Raw genomic sequence first — 22162 nt, forward strand, 5'->3', positions numbered from 1 at the left:
CAGGGCCACAGGTCCTGGAAAAAAGTCACTGAAGTCCTCATCTGATCACTGTGAACAGAACCCACCTGCACTGGATGAAAGGACAAAGCCTCCAGCAACCCCCAGCCAAGCTGATTAAGAGGAAAATTCTTCCTGAGCCCAAATCCAGGGGCACATTTACATCCAAGCCACTAATTCTGTCACATCATGCAAACACAAGGCAGTTCTACTTTCTCACCTATCAGATCACTTCCTCCCTAGTATTACAGTGTGTCTAGACTCAACCACTAAAACATTTTCATCAAACCTGAGCTCCACAGTGCTGACCCCACACAGCCACTGCAAGACCCGTGGGCTGGGAGTGCCCCTGGCCCAGTTCATGCCACATCACTTCCCTTCCCTTCCACCGCCTTCCATGGTCACTCCAACTGGCCATGGACCCCCCAAGGCAGTGGCAAGGAGCAAACACAAGTTCTCTCATCCTTGGGAAACCACTGACCACTCTGCTCAGGACCTTTCCAAAGGGCTTGTGGCCCAGCTTAGCTGGAAAATCCATGAAGCCCAAATGAAAGTGGGCAGCAAGGGAAGGGGATAACTTGGCAGCTGCTCACATTTAGTTTGCACCTTCTTTGCCAGTATGGAAGGAAACAAACGACCTGTGAAGGGAACTGAGCACAGTGATTCATTACCCCCGATGTGTGATGATGGCTTAATTATTTTCCTAACTGGGGAGAAACACTTTCTGACAGCAGGTGCAAATTAATTCTCCACTGTTTTTAGGAGTGATCGGCCCAGGACAAGTAGAAAACTGGAAAACCTAATTAAATCGGGAGCTAGGTGGAATAAGTGGAGCAAGGAGTTTGTTTGCATGGTGCTGATGGGTACTAACAATCACTGGGAAAGGCACAGGGTTCCCAGCAGGAAACTGGAGCTCCTTGCACCGGGACAGGCTTTAACAGTTTTGGGCAGGAGATGCCACTGCACATGCTACTCACTGCTCAAGGATGGGGAAACCAGGGCTGTGCCCAGGGAGAGGCACTGATGGACGGGGAGGACCAGGGCTGTCCCACTGCCAGGTGCTGAGCAGGAGATGGTGTTCACAGGCTGCCAAACAGATGTGCAGCACTGGGGCTCTCCACGTCCTTCCAGGCTTCGCATCCCTCGAGAGCCACAGGACAGCCAGTTACTGAGCCCCCAGCACCCACTGGGCAGGGGAGCCTGTCCCATTCCTGTGCAGCCAGAGCAGGGGCAGGTAACATCCTTGGAGGAGCCAGTGCCCAGCCTCCCAGACACAAGGGAAGCCAACACGGCTCTGCCAGCCCTGCTCCAGCCCTGGCACACGGTGCCACCACTGCCAGCTCCTGCACCGAGGTGTGGAAAATAACCAACACCTGAAGGGTTTTGCCACCGGGGGGAGCAGCCAGGGCTGATCCCAAGCTCGACAATCAGGGAAGAAAGAGTTTCTGTTGAACGGTTGCCATGGAAACACCATTTATACTTTCCTGCAGCTCCAGAGCCGGCTCTCCCAGTACAGCCACTGCTCGGCCCCACTGCCCAGCCAGGCTCTCCATCACTCCCCTCCAACTTCAGCCTCCACGGGCTTGAGCCCCTCTCCAATGGCCTCAGGGTGCTGAGCCAGCAGTGGCACCACCAGGCTGTTCCCCAGCTGCATCCCAGAGCACCTCCAGGGATTTTAAAGGGAAGGAGCATCTGAATCCCAGCTTAGATGATACAAAGCTAAAAATGGGGGAGCACAGTGGTATCAGGAGGTTAAGTGGGTGTCCTGGTCTCCCTGCAAATCCTCTTGCTGTCTAAGGAGTTTGCTCCTGTGCACAGCTCTTGGCCCCACTGATCCCATCTCACCACCTGGGGGTCTCTCCCACCTCTCCCCAAGTCTGAGCCTGCTGGGCTGCTCTGCTAGTCACCCCCCTCCAACACACCCACAATGCTAGGAAAAAGAACCCTAATTGCTTTTGTTTTTCTGCTTCTCCCATCATTAAATCCCTTCTTCATCCCTAATAGTTTGGGATTCTGTGAAGGTTAATATGTTTCAGGTTCCACACAAGTACAGCTAATTAACGAACAGTCCCCTCAATTCCCTTTAATGCTACACATGGAATGCAGTCGCTGCAATTACCTGCTTCCCAAAGCCATTACAAACCACAGAAAATTAGCTGGAACAGGTGATAAAAACCTTCTTTTATTGGTTCATGAAAGTAGCTGATCCCCAGGCAGCAGCTTCCCCACCACGCAGCTGGAAGGGACCAGCACCCTCTGAGCAACCCAGCTGGGATCCCCCTGGATCCCGGTGAGCCCTAAAACACCAGCAGTTCCAGGTTCACCTTCCCTTGGGCGCTCAAGCCCAGACTCCCCACCTCAGACCTTAGCACCAAGAGCCAGCCATGTTCTTCTACTGATGAAAATGAGTCTGTAACTAAAGCAAACCCTCACCAACTGCTGGGGGAACTCAGCGAAGGGGGCAGAGCTCTAATCCTGAGGGGCACCAGGACACCCTGATGCACAGGGTGAGAGTAGAGCCGAAGCCAGTACTGGCCCGGGGTCCTCAGGACTGGTGTGTTGTCACCATCCTGAAGGAGAGTTGGGACACAATCCCTAGGGACTCACACACAGAGAAATGGGCACAAGGAAAGGGGAAGAATGTTCACACCCACTCCTGGAGGAAGAAGGGGAAGGGAAAGCCCTTATCTTCCTCCTCATGCTCCCAGAGGAAGAGCATCCTCTGCAGACTCCAGGAGGGGTCACAGACAAACTCCCTTCACTCTCCACCTGGGAACTGGGCTATTCCCAGAGGAATCAGAGCACTCACTTTGGAACTCCTTCATGTCTGCTTTCGGGAGCCCCAGAGGGAGATATCCAGTGCCAGGGAATGCACTGAGCTCCCAGTAAATTGCTCCATTAGCCCTCATTAAAAACCAGCCCCTCTCGGATGAGGTTCAATTTCCAGCTCCTGGATCTTGTGCCAGAGGGAAGAGCTCTCCAGTATCAGCCTCCCCTCTGCTCCATCACTCACATGCAGCAGTGATACCTGGGCTTGCTCCAGAGCCCACGGCCCTGAGGAAGACCCAGCTGCAGCCCCAGCACCGTACAGGGCTGCTCCACAGCCCGGCCAGGCAGGTAAAGGCAGCGCAGGGGGAGCAGAGAGCACCGCTCCTCTCCCCAGCACTGACATCCCTGCGCAGCAGGAGAACCAACACCCCCGGGTTCTTCAGAGCAAACAGCTCAGCTCAGCACACACGAGGGACCCCCACACCCGGCACAGCCTTCCCAGGCACAGCCTAGGCATCCCCCCCTCTGTGGGGGCTCCACTCCCAGCTCCCCCAGCACAGCATGGCCACAGCTGTCCCAGGGGAAGCGTGCTGCCCAGAGGCAGGCAGGTGTGCCCGACCAGCCAACAGCATCACCATCCAGCTCCTGGGGGCAGCTGCACGTCTGAGTGTCTCTGGCTGGGCTTCACCAGCTGTCTGTGCCCGCGGCCCCCGGAGCCGCGCTCGGTGGGGTACCAGCGGCCAGGGCACCATGCCCAGGCAGGTGCCCGGCTCCGGGGGTCCTGCTCATCACACCCCCATCCCAGAAGTGCCAGCCAGCCTCTCCACAACCGCATCCTCTCTTCTCAGCACTCCTCCCCGAGTGCCAGAGCACCCTCCAGTGATGGGCTTCCCATGCAAGAGCTCCTTATAAATGTAAATTGGGAACAGCCTCGCAGCACAGGAGGAAAATCACTGTAAACAAAATAGCAGTTGCTGTGGAAACCATTAAAAATAGATTCCCCATGCTCCCCCTTTTGTGCCGGGTATTATACAGCTGGGTTCCTTCATTCCGCATTATTATTACTTTTTAATTATGAATAATTTCCTCCCTTCTATAGGAAGATGGAGTAAAAAACAGAACTTTCCAAACGAGGGGCCTTTAGGATATGTTTCGATATGCAAATGAAGGCAAACATGCATTCAGTGGTGTTTACGCCACAGGGTAGAAATCTTTCTGCATTAACCCTTCTCATGCCATGTTCCCCATTTCCTCCCCTTTCCCCCAGCCAGGAAGGCCAGTGCCCACAATCCCATAGGCAGCTGGATCTGGAATGAAGGGGAAGGGCAGATGTAGGGTAACACCTCAGCCAGCTGGGCTCAGTGCTGCCCTGCCAGCCCTGCTGTGCTGGTCAGAGCCACTGGCGTGTTGCCCACAGCCCTCGTGCACCATGTGACAGAGCTGCTCCACGGCAGGGACCAGCTTTGCCTTCCCAGAACAGTTCTCCATGCCCAGAAACACTGAGATCAGCACAACTTGTGCTGCCTCAGCTCGGATGTGGAGCCCACAAGTGCTAGGGGAGCACTGGGAGCAGAGAGACAGGGACATGCTGCCCCACGGGACAGAGCACAACGAGCCCCCAGCTCACCAAGGAGTGACAGAAATCCCACTCAACAGCCCTGTCCTGCGGGGCTGCCCTCTGACACAGGATTCAGTCTCTGAGCAGAGCAAACCTTCAGAATTATTTGGAAAACGATGGTACCCGGGAAGATGGTCCCATTCCAGAGCCTGACTCAGTGGCTATTTTCAGCCCTCGTCCACGGGAGAGGATGCTCCTGCCCCGGGCGCGCAGTTGGCCACCAGCACCCTGCCGGGTGCCAGCCGTGGGCCTGGCAGCAGCAGCGCGGCACGGGCAGTGCCTGCCCACGGCCCCCAGCGAGCAGGCTGGCCCCAACCCACGGCCCCCAGCGAGCAGGCTGGCCCCTGCCCATGGCCAGCGCCTCGCTGGCTCCGCACAAACTTCCCGCTGCCGCTGAGGAGCAGATGGACGAGCCTGGGAACCCTCCAGCACACGCTGAGCCCACGTCCTGACAACGTGCTGCCCGTGCCCGTGGCCGGGGTCAGACCCCCTGCCAGCCCCAGGCCGAGCCCAAAGCACCCAGGGCTGCAGGACAGACAGTCTGACAACTGTCCATCCACAGTGACCCAGCTCAAGACACAGAGCTGCACAAGCCAACCCTGCTGTGCCCTGGACACCCCCGTCTCATTTCATCCTCCCTGAAGGTGTCCGGGTCTCTGATCTGAGAGGAACATGACTTGCTTTGGCTTTTGGGAAGTTTCTGCGGCCCCATCACACAGTGCGGGTGACCAACAGTGAGCAGCACGGTCTGACCAAAGGCGTTACCACGTGGGCACAAAAAACAGGCTGGAAAACCCCAAACAGGCCTGGATTTGGAGTTTAGATTTTCACAGTTAAGAAGAGAAAGTTTCACTGCTTTCCTGCAGATACCAAATGGGGACAGGGACGGAACTGAGCTGAGGGAAAGGGCAGGGATCTTGAAGGCAACTTTAGCACCTTGCCACCTCCTTCTGAAAATCCCCAGGGAAAACAAGAGCATCTCTCCACAGAGACAAGCTCTCCCAATTCCCATTTTAAGTGCTTTGGTGTTCCATGTCTCCTGTGTAACCCAAATTTCAGCCTATCACAAAGTACTGACACTGAATATTACAGCCCAGGGCTGGAAGGGCACTTAGACCCAGCAAGTGCAGCCCTGGGACACGGGCTAAAGGCTCCAATCCTGTGTTCATCCCGCTCAGTGCCTCCCTCCCAGACAGATATCCGGGTTTGATCCAGAGATGTCAAGCAACAGAGAATCCCCTACAGGCTTAAGCTCTTCCCGTGGTTAATTACCTTCCCTGATAAAAATATGCCCTTTGTTTCCAGTCAGAATTTGTCTTGCTGGAGCTTTCAGAGCCTGGATCTTGTTATGTCTTTTCCCTGCTAAATTAGAGCGCTCTGTACCCATAGAGATCTCTTGATCACAGCCTAAAACAACCCACGTTGCAAAGCCACCTCTTAAACTTCTCTTGGATGAAAAGTTCAACCTACTTAGGCTCTGTCTCCCACAGCAGAGCAGATTTTCCAGCCCATGAACCATTTCTGTAGTGCTTTCCTGCACATTTCCCATGCCACCAGTGTTTTTCCAGCACAGACCCCAAGCATGGTCCCAGCATCCCAGTGACACTGCTGGCACTCCCACGACACACGCTCCCTTTGTCACCCCCTTTCACCCCAACTATTAGTGGGGTACAGCCACAGTCACCCTAACGCAGAAGGGGGACATTCAGCATCCTGCCCCGGTGCAGGGGGGAGAGTGGCTGGCTGTCCCCCCTCCCCTCCTAGCAGGATGGTCCCCAAACCTCTGTGACAGCCAGAAAGCTGCACCCAGGCCAAAGGGACAGCTGACACAATTGTCACCCCTGCACCGCTTCCTCCAGGCTCAGCGGGTCCAAGTCACAGGTTTGTCACCACCACTCTGGGCAAGGAAATGGCTCCTCAGAGAGCGAAGATCCAAGTGCCTTAAAATTCCCCTGGGAGTTTGTCTTAGGGAAGGGGAGGCAGCAACCAGAACTGGGGAGACCCAGGGCAAGTAACCTATTGAGCACCCTGAGCCCAGAGGTACCTGGTGTCCCCCACAGTGATGCCACCCCAGAAGGTCACCAAGCTGTGCCCAGGCTCTGCTCCCCACCCTGCCAGGGAGCTCCATGGCACCCAAGCCCCCCCAGGCACACTGGGATGGGCCCCTTGCCATGGGGCTGCAGCTGGGAACGGGCAGGATAGCAGGATACCAGGGCAGAACCCTCACCACGGAGCCCTGCACCCCAGGAATGGCCCAGCACCGGCTGCACACGAGCACAGCCATCTGCAGACGCACACGGCGAGCTAACAAACCCAGGCAGCCCCCGGGACCGACACGGAGAGAAGATAAACCGGCGGAGCCCCGGGAATACTCACAGGCTGCTTGGCTCTCTCCTGTCAGTACATCCCCCCAGTCAGCACAAACATCCAGTCAGACCAGTCAGCAGAGAGAGGGAAGGAAGGTCTGCGCCGGGGTAATGCCCAGAAACCCCCCAAATCCTCCCCAGCTCCAAACCAGCAGCACGGGGGGGGCCCAGGGAACAGCCCAGAGAGCCCCAGCTCTGTGTGCTCCCCGTCAGGCAATGTCCTGCTCCAGCCACAACTGCATCCGTATTTAATTCACAGCAATTACACTCACATTCTGCAAGACAAATACATTTTACAAGCCCTCAGTTAAATGTGGATAATTACGTCTGCCTGCACCAGGGGACAGCCCTGCCCAGGCTCAGGAGGAAGAATCACATCCCGATTCCACTAATGCTGTAAATTAGCAAGGAGCATCCCAATGGCAGCAGAGTAATTACCAGCTCCCACATCCCCCTTCCTGTGGGCTGCTGCTCCTGCGCTCCCCCCACTCAGCATCGTCCTCCCGCACAGCACGGGTGTTCCCAGGCATATGCTGCTGTTAATGGGGCTTCTGTCACTTCAGCTGCTGGCAGAGATTATTTTATCTTGGGAACCCTCTCCCAGTGCCAGAGCCCAGGCTTTCAGCTCTAAATCACCCACAGGGGAACTCACAGGTGCAGGGGAACACAAGATGGAAGCATCAACTTTTTGGTTGTGCTTTGTGCCACAAAGGCTGCAATGGCAGCAGGAGAGGGGGGGAGACCTACAGGACCAGCCCTGGCAGAGCCCAGGGAATGCACCCAAGTCCAGCAGGCACAGAGAAGCACTGAGAAACAGAGAGGAAAACGGGACAAAACCATCCAGGAAAGGCAGAGAAGAACATCTGGTCTCCAGCAAGCACTGAGGATTGCTGATGGAGGAGCCTCAAGACCAGGGACAAGCTCCAGCCTTGCCAGGACACCCAACAGCAAACACCAGCTACACCACATGGTCTGCAAAAGGATGTTTTGCAGACCTGAGCTCTGTTTAACAGGCAGGTAAACTAAGGCAGGCAGCAGCAAAGGAAAAACAAAAAAGCTGTCAAGAGACCAAAACAAGCACAAAATTCCCTCCACAACCCCACTTACCTGTTCCATCTCCTCTCCACGCTACTGCACTCACAGGATGAAAACAGAGCTGCAGAGTCCCCTCCTGCAAACAGTCTATCCCCTCCTTGAAGGGCTTTTATAGGGCACAAGCACTGTGCCTGTCCTCCCCAAGCCCTCGTTCCTTCAACCGCCTGCAGATGTGCCTGATGAGGGAGAAAGTCTTGGGCAGAGAATGAGGCAGTACCAGCACCTGTCAGCACTGCTAGGGACCCTCCTGGGGTCCTAAGCCCCTCTGAAGGTGGCAAATAATGGAGCCAAGGGCTCCCAAGCCTGTCCCCAGGCAAGGATGTGCAGGGACCCAGGTGGGCTTGGCATGACCTCAAGCTGTGTTGTAGGGAGTCCCTGCTCCTCTCTCCACCTGCAGCTGCCATGGTAGAATAAAGATAAATAACAACACCAGAATGGAATTGCCTCATTTTTCAAATCGATGTGTCAAAGCCAACCTGTGTAATCCAGCCCTGTGCGGTCCTGCAGTGCCACCACCTTCCCACGCTGGGCACAATCATCTCCCACCATTTCTCAGCCCCTCCAAACCTCAGAAGGTCCCAGATCAAGCTCTTCTTCTGGTGCAGAGCTCTGTGACCCCTCAGGAGCTCCAAAACCAGGACCCAGGGGGACAGATTCAGTGTCCCTCACCTGACTTCCCAGTGTGTCAGACCCACTCAGTGGAGCATCTGCTAAGACACTTCAGACCTGTGTGTGAGCAGGGTTCAGGCTGGGGGGACTGGGGGACACAGCACTCCATTACAATAATTGGTTTAACATGGACTGGAAGAGGAGAGCAGCAAGAACAAGGTGAGGGCTGCACGCATCTCCAGCCCAGAACCCGCACGGGAGACGGACCTGAGGCCACAGCAATGGCAGACTGCAAACCTGGATTTACGCAGCACGGCATGTGCATCCTCCACCTGCGCCACGTTCCTCCTGGCAGCCCACGCCCAGCCTCTGCTGTGGGATGGAGCTGGGAATGTTCCTGCTCTGGGCAGGGTGGCCATGCAGCAGGCAGGCAGCACCAGCAGCTCCCAGACACGCTCCACCCCAGCCCCGGAGCACTGCGGCCTCTGCACGGCACTGCCATCGTGTGCCAGAGCGTCACTGACCCTCCCACCCCGCTCCCACCCCGAGGAGAGGGGGCACTGCTCCATGGCTGCATGGCAGGCATGAGCAGACGGAGGCTCAGCGTGGCTCCTGCCAGGGAAAGCTCGTGCACTTTACCACTGCTGAGCAGCTTCTGTGTTCCTGAAATATCCTCTTCCCCTGGGCAACTTCACATGCGAGTCCTGGGACTTGCCGGAGCATTAAACTGACATCTAGGTCACGGTAAGGAATTGCTCAACGCCTCCAGGAAAAAGGGTTTTCCTTCCACATCCCAGCGCCTTCTTCACCAGCTCAGGAGCGAGCACTTAACAGGGGTGACCACTTCTAGCCAAGAATGAAGGAGGTTGTTGGGGTGGAAAAGGGATTAAAACAATTTCTGAGACCTGGTCTAGAGATAAGCTGCCTTTTCTGGGGTCCACTCAGCTCTTCACGGTTCCTGGAGCAGCACCTCTGCAGAAAAACACACTGGCACGATTTAAAACCCAGGGAGCCCGGATGGACACGGGCCAAGGCCGGCAAGCAGACGTGGGACACCCAGGCTGTGGGATGGACAGGGGACAGACTGGGAGGGGTGTGACCACACGGGCACAGGGATCTGTGGGACAGAGGGCTGGCCCTGCTCTCCCAGGGAAGGCTCGGTGTAGGTGGTGCCTGTCCCTCTCCCTGGCGTGTCACGATGATGGAGTGGCAGATGCAGGCACCGTAATGGTTTCATCAACTTAGCTACTTTTTATGAGAAATTTGTTGCAATCCCTTCCCCAGCTGCTGTCACCTTAACAGATGCCAGACCTGAAAGAATAATAATCCTGGCAGGAACCCTTGAACCAGAGTGAGCAGCATCCCAGGGGAGGGCAAGAGTGGGCAGAAAATTCATTTTTTCAGGAGCTCAGGTCCACTCAGAGCTGCTGATGCTGCTCGGGCTGGGAGAGTCACTAGTACCCTCCTCTTCCTTCCTTGAGGAAACCTGCTCTGTGCAGATCTGCTGCCATGCTGGGAAAACTCTGGAGAGGAGCCCCTCAGCCCCAGCCCATCCATCCTACCTCCATCCAGACTCCATCTGGACTCCATCCAGATTCCTGCCTGCTGCACTGACCACCCACCCAGTGAGCACCTAAAATCTACCTCCTCCCCTGACACAATTCCTGCACCTATTCCTGTTCCTGACACCTCTCTAAGAAGCTTCATCAGTGGAACCAGTGCAGGCAGAGCCAGCTCCAGCAGAACAGACACAGATGTGGGCAGATGTTATCGTGCCCCACATCCTGCTGCTGGATTCCTCTGGCCATCGCCCGGCAAGGCTGGACACGGGCAGCCTGTGCCGTGATCCATCACGTCCTCGCTGCCCTGCTCTGGGAGCTCACCTCCTGTCTGTCCCCGCCAGTGCTAGGGGGTGGCACGGGCAGGAGGCAGTGGCACGGTGACACCACCACAGTGCCACCATGGGCTGCACTGCAGCACAGCGGGTGGGCAGCGGGGACAGCACAGTCCCTTCTGCCACTCCCTGTCTGCAGGCTCCAGGGACACCCCAGACCGAGCCAGGGATCTGATCCCCATGCCGAGCCCATGGGCATTGGCAGCAGCTGGAGCAGGTGGAGCCAGTGGGATGGGCAGCAGAGACATCTGGGGTGGCTTCCCTTGCACTCGGCAAAGCCCCAGGAGCCGATCTGGGGATTCCCAAGGCTGCGAGTGCCAGACCTGCCCTCGTGCTGCCTTCTCCTGCGAGGAGCTGCTGCTCTGCGATGAGTCATCGCTGGAAGACGAATTCTATTTAAAGGACTTTATTCGCAGAAAATTGAGTTTTAATAACAGGGCATCAAACGAGCAGAAAATACCAAACTTCCAAGTGGAGCGAAGTTTCCGTATGTTAATTTATACAGCACAGTCACCGCTTGGAGGAATAAAAACCAGGCAGAGAGCTCCTCTCCCTGACAGTGCAGCAAAGGGAGCCCTGTCCTGCTCCCCAGAGCATTTCCCGGCCACAGAGAACAGGAATGGGCACAGCCACCCCGGCTGTGACCGCTGCCGCTGGCACGGCTGTGAGCACGGGCTCGTGGCTCGCCGGCCGCCCTGCGCCGCTGCCGCGCTCCCAGGAGCCTGCGGGCTCTGCTTCGCTGCCGGTGGGAGGGCGGGAGGAGACAGCGTGGAGCTTGCTTTAAAAATAGATCAAACCCTCTGCTACGAAGCCATTTTATTAGAGCAGCACAAGCTGTTGGGCTGGTGACACCTCTGTGAGCACCCGGGGAAGTCTTCCCAGATGAATTTGAAAAGCAAGTGAGGGGAAGAACGACAAAGATGAAGCAGGCTTGTTTTCCAACCAGAAAGCAAGCATGGGGCAGAAGCCTGTCTGCACTCAAGTCACCATCCCCAGCCCAAATGCCTGTCCCCAGCCCACACACACCTCCCAGGCATCACCAGCTGCCCTGGGGCCAGTGCCGCGGCTCTCACATGAGGGTGAGGCTTTGGCTAAGCCCGAATCTACCCAATGGCTCCCCTGCACAGTGTGGTGACTCCCGTGCCCCCACCTTGCCATGCACTGTGCCCGGCTCTGGACAGGGCCAGCACCTCTTGTGAAGGGCAGAGGGAAGTGCCTCAGGTCTCCTGGAGCTGCAGCAGAGCTGTGGCCGAGCATCACCATCCCCCCGAGGCTGCCCAGGACAGGGTCCCAGGGCTCAGCAGGGCTGGGGGTTCAGCTCAAATCCAGCTCAGTTTCCCTGAGCTGGAGCTGCCAAGGACAGGATTTGTCCCTGTAGGGCTCAGTAGCCCAGCAGCCAGCCCAGGATCCCAGTATCGCCTTTGTGTGCACCACCACTGACTCATGTTCTTAAAAGGAAAACTGGGAAGAGGAGAGGGAAAGAGGAACACGTGGGAGCTCTCCCAAAAGCAGGAAAGCGCTTTCCATCTAATTCACCTCTTGTCATTCAATCACCACCTCTCTGGCTTCCACAGCTGGGCAAAGGCCGAGTGCTGGGAAATCCACGGTGGGCCTGGGGCACACTTGGTCCTGCCATGAGCCGGGTCCTGTCCTGGGGCACTGAGCTGCATCGGAAGACTTCCACTGGCAAGGAGCTGGTTCCCCCTGCAGCAGCTCACGGAGCAGCTGGCAGAGCGCCAGGGTCCTTCCAGAGCAATGTCAGCGATGCCCAGGGAAGAGCTCATCTCATGTCACGGTCACAGTGTGGGTGGCCAGTGGACACAGTGGGCACCGGGGAGGGCAGGACCAGGGCTCTGCTCCGGCTCAGCTGCCAGTGCCCATCAATGGCCCCACGCACAGGTTTGGCACCTGCCACTCCCAGGACTGCTCCTGGTGCCAGCAGCTGACCCCTCTGGCCCCATCAGACCCAGGTGAGAGCAACATCTGCCGCCTGTCGGCCTCGGCTGGTGGGACACGGTGAGTGCTGGGGCACAGAGAGGCTGGTCCCAAGGCCAGGGAAACCACTGAGCACTCCTGAGGCTGCTCCACAGCATGGATGAGGGGGAATAAAATTAACCTGGGTGTTGCCTGAAAGCTGACAGAGAAATTTGCTTTGGTGCATGGGAGGGATGAGAGGAGAGGGATGAAGGAACAGGGATGAGGAAAGAGGGAAGAGGGACAAGGGATGGTAACCAGAGGAACAAGGAAACCTCCATCCCAGAAAGCCCCCAGAACTGGCCCAACACATTGTGTCAAGCTGTGATGGGCCATAGAGCTGGGAAGTACAGCATGGAGATCAGAGGAGTTGGGGTATGGAGAGATCCCCCCCAGAAACCCCATCATGCAGAACAGGAGCTCAGTGAAAACCAAGGTGGAAATACATGACAAACAGGTAAGATCTGCCCATACCTAATGCAGTTCATGCAACAGTAAGTTGAGAATGCAAGGGGCTGGGCTGGGCAGCAGCATCCCACAGGATGGGGGGGGGCAGGAGGAGGGGTCAGCCCAGAGAGGGTTGGCACACTCTGAGACCAGAGACACCAAGCAGCAGGAAGTCCAAAACACTGAACACCAGGAGCACGTGGGAGCATCTGCTCCAGCCTGGGAACCACATGGAGACACTTCTTGGCGCATTACTCAGCCATGGGCTGACTCTGAGTCACCAGCTCCGGCATCTGGGAAGAGAGTGAGTGTGAGCGTGCGAGTGTGAGTGTGAGTGTGCTCCCAGGCTGCCTGGCACTGGGAGCTCCAGGGAAAGGTGTCTGTGTCTATGTCACCACACCGTGCTTGGCTTGGATGTGTGCTGTGGGATGACCCTGTCTGGGAAGGTCAAGCTGGGGGAGCAGGGAGAGCTGCCAGGGGATGGGGAGCTGCTTTAGGAGCCAATGAAAGAACAGAACAGAGGAGCTGGTCCAAACCCAAAGAAGACTTCTCTATAAATACACAGGGAATGGGCACTGGGAGGAGCTGGTCAGGTTAAAGGACGATGTTGGCACAAGAATAAATGCGTATAAAAGGCTCAGATAAAGGGAGGCAGGAGGAAACAGGGAAGGACAGGCACCAGGTGAGGAAAGGGGCTGCTTTGAGACTGCCTGGACAGTGGGACAAGGCTTGGGGCTCTAGGTCTCTTCCTAAAACACACTTTTAAACACCACACAGATGTTTCACTGCTTCCAACCCAAAACTAAAAAGTGATGCCCAAAGCAGCGCAGCCCTTGTCCCCATGAGCAGCGACCACCCACTGCAGAGAGCAGGCTGAGGACAGGGGATTGGCCCACGGACACCTGCTGGCCACTACACTGGAGCCTCTTCCCACTGCATCCCTAGAAAATCAAGTGCTGCTGCTCCCTGCTCTGTCCAGACTGCTTCCCTAACTCTGTGCAGCAATCCAGGCTGCTGATCAGATGGAAAGTCTCCATCCCATAATAAACAGAGCGTACTATTTATAAACCTGAAAACGTCTTTATTATTATTATTTTCCCCCAGAAAAAAACCCATAATAAACCCCCCCTGCACACTGCTGTTAAACACACCCCAGCACGGCCCTGCAGGTCCGTGGCGCTGGTGCCGCTTCCCCAGGCAGTGCCCAGCGGAACAGATGGCAGCGTGGGCGTTAGGTACCAGCCTCCTGGCAATCCGAACATCTGTTACCGTTAGAAAATGCTAATTGCCATCAATCAGGACAGCACCTACCCACATTTACATGCAAGCACAAAAAAATTACGTCTAAATTTCTCCAAGTACAACACTTGCTGCATGTTAAGTAACCGGAGCTGCTCAGATGCTGCGCGGCAGCCTGGCACCGGCACGGTGGGTGACGCGCCACAGCTGAGCGCCCAGCAGCGCCTGGACCCCCGTGGCACAAGGGCAGAGCCCCCTGGGGCTCGTCCCACCCTACCCCATCCCTGAGGAAGAGTCCCCTGTCTGCACCCACCCCGGGAGCACTGCCAGCAGTGCGGGGCAGCCCGGGAGGACGGTCCCCTGTCACCATCCCTCGGCAGCGCTGCAGGGTACCTGCATCCTGCCCTCTGCACAACACTCCCGCCTCACCAGGACATGCCAGGCACAGCGGGAGCCCTTTGCCCCCAGCTTGCTCCCTCTGGTGACTGCAGAGCAATCTGGGGTCCTGCACCCTGTCCTGCTGCGCTCAGAGACCCACAAGGCTCCCACACGCTCCGCTGCTCCCTTTGCCCTGCCAAACGTCACGTCCAGCTTGGAGCAGCCCCTAGGAAGGGACCAACATCCCGCCCCACAGAAATTCATCACAGACCACCTGAGTCTGGCTGGGAACTGCCTGGTCCCAGCTGGTCTTGTGGTCTGTGCAATGTAAATGAGACCCTCTCCGTCCCCAGAGAGCACAGAACAGGCAGGATCACAACCAACCCCCCTGTGGTTCATCGAATCACATCCCAGCACACCGACCCCACAGTGAGATGGCAATTCCTGTTCAGAAAAAGCAAAGGCACAAATTCTGAACAGCAAACTCAGACACAAAGTTGAGGCAGAGAAGATCGAAAACAAGAAACCTGGAGCACAGTGATCCCCGAGTCACAGCCCTTTCTGCAGCTGTCCCCCACAACCGGGCCGGTGTGCGGCCCCTGAGCCCTCGCTGCCGGCCCCCGCCTCCCTCGCAGTGGGGAACCATGCCTGAATGCAAATGATGCTCCTGGAGAGTGCCAAGAGCTCCTTGTTCCTTCCCCAATTTAGGACACCTCTTGGTGCTGCAGCCCTCAGGAGCTGACAGGAGGCTGCAAGGGTGCAAGAGGAGATGAGCCTGGCCAGGGTGACTCCTCGATGGCAAAGCCGCATGTTGCAGTGCCCCTTTCTCCTCACCTGGATCTGTTCCCTCAGAACCACAGTCCTGGATCGCAGCTCCAAGAGAAACTTCACATGGCAAAAGACGTTCTACCTGCTGCCCTAATGGACATGACCCTGACCTCTAGTGTGTCCCCACACACCATGGCAATGGCAGGAGAGCTCTCCCCACACTTGTCCCTGCTGTGCTGACTGCTGACTGCTGCCTTGGCTCCTGGAGAAAACTCAGGCTCTTCCCAAAGAAGAGCACAAGGAGAGAGAAGGAGTGATCCTACTGCCCAAGCCAAGAGCTGGGGGCACAGGCTGGAGGAGCTGTCGAGAGGCTCAGAGTAGCCTCACTGGACACATCACACTCTTCCCACAGCCAAGGGGAGCCAGGGATCATGGTGCACATTGAACTCCCCTGCAGCCATCACATCAGGGCTGTTGGGCTCTGGCTCCATCCCCTGGCTTACCCCATATTCCTCCCAGCCCTGGCTCCCTGACAGCTCCCGCCAGTGCGAGCAGGTTGCGGCACCGCTGCCGCTTCCCGCGGCTCCCACCGTTACTCAGCAGCCGAGGGAACCGCTCAGAGCTGCAAGGTCACTCAAAAACACCATCTGTCCAAGCACCACTCCTCGCCTTGAGGAGAGTGGAAGAGAAAATATTCCAGTGTGCTGATGGCCATCATCCCCCTCTCCGCTGCCCCGCTGCGTGTCAGCACCTCGAGGTGCTCACTCAGCCTTGGCTCAGCGAGGGGCAAACCACAGCATCAGTGTCTGCAGGGACACCTCAAAGGCTGGGGCAGCCCCCCACACCCTCCACACCACGAGGGCACCCAAGGCTCCAGGAGCTGATGGGGAACCCTCTGAGTGATTGTCATGGGGTGATGTGTTTGGTGTTGAGGAGAGACCGCCTGTGCTGGTCAGAGCCACTGCCAACTCCCTGAGCCCTGGCTGGCAGCCTCTCCAGTGCTGGGAGGGGGGCAATGGGGGTGCAATGCTGGGAGCAATAGTGGGGGTGTAGTCTACCTTGCATGGGGACAACAAGCCATGGGAGCACCTCAACACCCCCAGAAATTGCCAGTGCCAGGCCCCCTCCCCCAGCACTGCCTGGGGACTATTTCTGGAGAGCTGAAGTCACTTACACTTGGGCTCTGAAGTCACGTTCATCTCTGCTTGTGCTACTTCTCCTGCACCTCAAAGTGTCACAACACAGCGCTATCTCTGTCGAGGTGGTTGGCCCCACACACCGTGTCCCAGATGCTCCTGCATCGCTGCTCGCAGCCAGGATGGCACAGCGGAGGGACTCACACCCAGCCCCGACAGGAAATATTTCATTTGAGCTCATTTACAAACCCAGCCCCGCAGAGCATGCCCGGGGCTTGGTGGAACATCCCTCTGCTTGGGGCAGGGGCAGTGCCTGGCTGTGCCCCTCATCCGTGGGCATTCCAGCAGCTACTTCCCACATTCACCAACCTGCCACGGCTCCATCCCCCCTCTGCGTGGCCCCCAGCTGTGGTGCTGAGGTGGGCACTGCCCCCAGGGCTGCCCCGCAGTGGGGTTCCCTGCACCCCAGGACCCTTAGCCAGGCTGGCCCCGTGGCCCTGCAGTGAGTCCTGCTGTGCACAAGATCCCCTCCATATGGGAGCAGCCAGCGGAACTGCCAGCTCCCAGCTCCAGCGCTTGCCGCTACATCTGGAAACTCTTCTCACCCTTAATTGTTCCTAATGCCTTAACATGCAGAGTGACTAATAAGACACTAATTGGGCAGTGTTAGCAGTGAGCAGAGCAGGAACACGCTGGCAGTGCCCTCCATGCTGAGCCACCAGCTCCCAGTGCCATAAATCCCCACAAACCCCAGTGCCTTTCCCTGCTCAGCCTTCTGGGTGCAGTGGGAAACCTGCCCCAGCAGCAGGGAGCATGAAATGCCACCACTTTTAGCTCTGTTTCATGGTCCCTGTTCCCCGGGAGCCGATGGAGGGAGGGTACAAGGTCCCCCCACCCAGCAGGGATGGCCCACACACAGTCACCCCTTGAGCAGAAAGGCACCAGGTGAGCCCAACGCCCCATTGCTCCCCATCACTGGCACTGCTCGGGGCTACTGAGTCCTCCTGCCACCATGCTGCCTCTGGTCACATATGGGCACTGCCAGGATGGGCTTGTGCTTGGCATTGCCCACATTGAACCCAGGAGAGAAGACGAGTGATGAACAGCCATGGGAACACACTTGCTCCAGCTGATTTATGGGAGCTGGGGTAGAAAACCGCTGCACTGGGGACTCTCTTGTGCCCCCGAGAGATGGGGGTGACAGCCCCCCACTGCTAGGGCTGCCCGGTCTCCCTGGGAGCTCCCACGGGGCTGCCAGCCCTGCCTGCACATCTGCTGGCAGCGCCGCGCTCGCCAGAGCCGCTCGACAGTGGGAAAGAGGCACAAATCTTGTTACACACTGGCTAAGCCTCCCTGGGCATGTTTTCTATAAATCTCCTGGAATTTATTATATGATAACTAGCCTGGAAAAGCTAAATTAAATCCACAGCCAAGAAACTGACTTTCAAGTGTGACCTAATTTAGTTGCTGGAAGGGGAGGGAGGGAGCGGGGATCCCGGTGCCAGTCGTTCCCGGGATGACCTCCCAGTGCAGCCGCACACCCCCGTCCTCCTCCTCACCGTGACTTTGGGGACGGAGCTCTGCAGCCTTTCATGTCTGAGCGGATCTCACACTCCCACTCTCTAGAACAAAAGCGCCTCAAGGGCTCCCCTGTCAGATGTTTTCCATTGCTCATCTCCAAGTCTTCCTTGAAGGAGCACTCTCCTCCCAGGGGGTGCTCTGGCAGGTTTGGGAATGATGGGGAAAGTCGCCGCAGGGGCTCTGCATTGGAATGTTCCTCCCTGCTCGGGGCTGCTCCCCACCAGCCCAGTGAGCCCTGAGCTTGGCACCAGCACCCGCACAGTCCACGGCCAGCAGCACACACAGAGGCCAGCGAGGGGGATGGCTCCAGGGGGAGAGCAGGAAAGCAGCAGGGAGAAAACTGGATGGGGAAGAGACTTGATGGCCTGAGCTCGAGTGAGCCCAGAGCAGGTCCTGGCAGCAGTGGCTGCACCAGCCCCGCAGATGAGGCACATCCCCCAGGATGGGCACATCCCTCCCAACGCAGCAGCAAAACATGCATCACGGCTGGGGTGACAGCCCCCCAAAAAACAGCACAGCCCCAGCCCCAAGAGCCAGACAGGCCCCAGAACAGCACAAAGTCATGGGAGGAACTCCCAGTGCTCCGGCTTCATCCAGAGCGCTGATGATGGCCAGCTCCGGCACACCATGGAGCTCTGTGCCCGGGTAGGACCGTGCACCTCCTCACCCCAAACCTACCCGACCACGGGGCTGCTGGCTCTGGGCAGCAGCAGGTGGCAGGATGCAGGAGCGTGGTGCGGGTGGCGTGGCCAGGGCCCACAGTGAGGGCAACGTGGGCAGAGTGGCACCGTGGTGCTCTGGCAGACCCGGGGGTGGGCTCAGGGCTGGCACGCGGGCGCGTGCTGTTGTTCTGGAACGGAGTGCACTGGCAGAGCTGCATGTGGGAAGCTTGCATAATAGTGCCAGCCCACACTACGCCTGCTCCTTCCCAGCATGATCAGCCCCTTGCTTTCATGAGCAATAACATCCACCCAAAGTTTTCTAAAAGACAAAAAAAAGAGCTTCAAGGTGATGCACAGAGCTCAGCTGCCTTTGCTGCCTCTGAACTGATGAATGCAGCTGGGGAATCCATCTGCACAGCCTTTCTAATCCCCTGCTCAGGACGACCTGTGCCCTAGAGAGTGATGAGAGCCTCAAACTCTCGCTCCCATTTCATGATTCCGGAGCAGACACTTGGGACTGGGGCACAGTGGAGGAACCAGCGTGTGGACAGCGGCACTGCAAGGGATGCACTCACAAGCCCCCACCGCTGGGAGCCAGACAGTAATGCACAGCTCCACGGGCACTCACACCTGCCTGGGCACTCCCCTCGGCTCACGCCAGTGGGAGAAGAGCAGTCCCAGTTCTGTGGGTCCCCTCAGTGCAGCAGTTGGTGGGGAGGGCACTGGAAGACACATGCAGTGGTAGAAAAACCCCAAGCAGAGCCCAGTCCCAGGTCATCACGGCTGCCACAGCGCTGCTGCGACCCCTCTGAGCGCCTGCTGTGCCCGTGGGTACTCGCAGCGCTGGGAAGAAACGGGGACGGTGCCTCATCTGGAGGAGAGAATCCCACTGCCTTTGAGAAGTTTGAATTTTAACTCCTCCTCAAGCTGGTGAGAGCTCCCAGTGCAGGCTGGTGTCAGCGTGAGGGGGGTTCCAGTCCGTGTAACGTGAACTGACGGGGACGGGTTCAGCCCAGACCACGCGGAGCGGCGCACGCAGCCCTGAGGGGGGTTTGCAGCACGGTCGGTGCCAGCAGTCGGTTCTCGGCGGGTCCAGCCGGGCTGCGACGTGCAGGGCTGTGCGTGCACTGTGGGCACACGCTCCCCTGGCCGTGCTGGGGCACCACCGAGGTCCCACACGCTCTGGGACCTCCATGCTCCTGCAGCGAGCAGGAGGGAGATGGCTGGGACTGATCCCTAAGCAGGACCAGACCCCTCCACTCCACATCCCATGAGGACCAAAGCAGGCACGGCTTCTCCTTGTGATGCTCCCCTTTGCCAGGTCATCGCACAAGAGTCTGGACCCACAGGATCTGTACCCGGTGCCGGTGCAAAGTACCTGGTGGGCTGATCGTGGGCTGTTGCCCCAGGCACAGCCGTGGGAAGCAGCAGCTTCATCCTCAACTGAAAAATATCTCCATGCCCTCCCCTACATGGACTGCTGGGTGGGAATAACATACCTGAAGACGAAGAGCAGGTGCCTCAGGCGCAGTGGCAGGCAGGAGCTCACACTCGTGTTCGCCCCTCGGAGCTGTCAGGAAGAGCCGCTGGGGTCTCACAGCAGCAGCTTCTCAGCCTGAAAGAGAGAGGGAGAGGCTCCAGTCCCGTCCCTATGTAGGCACCACCACTAATAACGGAGGAGGACGTGGCAGAGCTCGGCGCCTCAGAACACCGCGGCTTCGGGGACTCACACACACTTGGCCCACTCCTTCAAACAGCACAATTATCTCATGGCTGGGGGGCAGCTCTGGAGCAGCCCCTTACATGTGCAGAGGCAGGACCCTGCCCACTGGAAAGCCCCCCAAGAGGGGGAAGCGTGGCCCTGGACAAGGGGTTTGGCTGCACAGGGTGCAGGGGAAGTCCCCAGCTCAGGATCCCCAGCGCGACACATCCCGGTCTCTGCACTGACACAGCATGCTGAGGCTGGTCCTGCCTCCCCAAAAGCACCAGCCCTAGCCTCAGATGAGCACCTGGGATGGAGACAAGGAAAGGCAAAAACTTCCGAAGGGAAAAAACACCTGTTCCCCCAAAGGCTGCCCACAGCCCCACTTTACTTTTCCCCAACCCAGGTTGAACAGGAAATAGTTTAACAGCTTGTCCCTTGTTTTAATGGGACTTTTTCCCCGTTCCCCTGGGCTGCCCATCCTTCACGGCACGGAGCGGTGACGTCCCCCCTGCAGTTCAGCCAGGCAACCCCCCTGCCCGCCGTGAGTTATGACGCCTGCACCGTGCAGGGATGGGCTGGGAGCACCAGGAGCTGAGATTTATCCCCTCAGCACAACAGGGGCAGAGGCCGGCAGATAAGTCACAGCAGAGCTGCGGGAGCGGCGCTCAAGGTCCTCCAAGGTTGGTTCATTAAAAACCAAGAAGAAGAGGAAGGAAAAATCTACCCGCAGTGGTGTGGCTGCAAATCCCCCTCCTGCTGCCAAACCAGCCATGGCCAAGAGGGAGGTGGGAAGGGAGTCAGGACCCCCAGGCCATCTCTGCAGCAATCCGTGGGGCAGCCTACTGGACCCTGCAAAGCCACCAGTGTCCCCCAAACATCACCCCAGCACATCCCAATAACCACAGCAGCACAGGGCCTGGACAAGGATATTGTTCCCAGCAGTGCAGGAGCAGAGAGCCAGTAAGGAGCCAAGGGCAACCCACAGAGCTGCTCAGATGCTGGCCCCAGGACCAGCTGGAGCTGCACACACTGGGATTGGCACCAGCAGTCAGCCAGCATGGCAAGCCCACTGCTGGGAGTGGGCACCATCGCCACGATGGGCACCATGAGCAGTTTGGGGATAAACCAAACAAAACCCACAGAGACGCAGTGAACACCACAGGCACTCCCCAGCCTCCCCAAACCTGCTGGAATTCCCCTCCTGTTCCATTAGTCCTGCTCATTAGGCTCTGCTCCTGATCAGCAGGCAGAGCTAGAGCTCAGTGCAGCATCATGCTCACTGGTCCCTCCATCCCAGCCCCTTTAATGCTGGTCTGTCACAGCTGGTCCCATAAGGCCCCCTTGGCTGTCCCCTCCAGCAGGCACTGCCACCAGCCTCCCTTGCTCTGCCCTGGATGGTTTGTGTGTGACCAGAAACCGCAGCTGAGCCAGAGGTTCAGTGGGGACTCCACTGTGGGGTTTGCCCAAAACTGAACCACCCATGCATGTGCAGTGAGCGCAGGACATGATAAACACTGGGAAAATCCAACAGCATCCCTGAAACAAGCTGAGCACAGCAGGATTTTTTTCAGCACCTTCTATTTTCAAAAGCAAGCCTACGTGTGTGCTGGGGATGGGGATGGCGTGTTCCCCACTGGTGTCGGGGGCCCAGCAACATCCCTCACCCGCCAACAGCATCCCTTACCACTGGCAGCATCCCTGCAGCACCCCCCTGCAGGGAAAGCGATCCAGCCCCAGGAGGGATGGGAAAGTAGATTGCAGATCCCCATGGGGCATCTCCCCCAGGAGCCACCGGGCTTTTACTACACACTAAACCACAGCGATTAGATCGACAAGCCAACCCCTGGAAGGCTGAGAGGTTTTATCAAAGCCAGCAGCACCCCAGGGAGGAGATGGAAAGATGATGCAGCTGCCCGCAGCATCT

The 22162-nt window shown here is 57.7% G+C and overlaps 1 protein-coding gene across 9 annotated transcripts in view; it reads right to left on the reverse strand.

Moving 5' to 3' along the window:
- Positions 1-22162, reverse strand: part of RBFOX3 (RNA binding fox-1 homolog 3) — a 140878-nt gene that overhangs the window by 55899 nt on the left and 62817 nt on the right. For all 9 annotated transcript variants that reach the window (XM_050319361.1, XM_050319360.1, XM_050319359.1 and 6 more), the window contains exon 2: positions 20033-20148. The gene's annotated coding sequence lies outside the window, so the exon portion shown is untranslated. The remainder of the gene's footprint in view (positions 1-20032; positions 20149-22162) is intronic.

The sequence above is a fragment of the Myiozetetes cayanensis genome, unplaced genomic scaffold (genome assembly GCF_022539395.1).
Source record: "Myiozetetes cayanensis isolate MyiCay16 unplaced genomic scaffold, myiCay2020 scf22, whole genome shotgun sequence".
Lineage (NCBI taxonomy): Eukaryota > Metazoa > Chordata > Aves > Passeriformes > Tyrannidae > Myiozetetes > Myiozetetes cayanensis.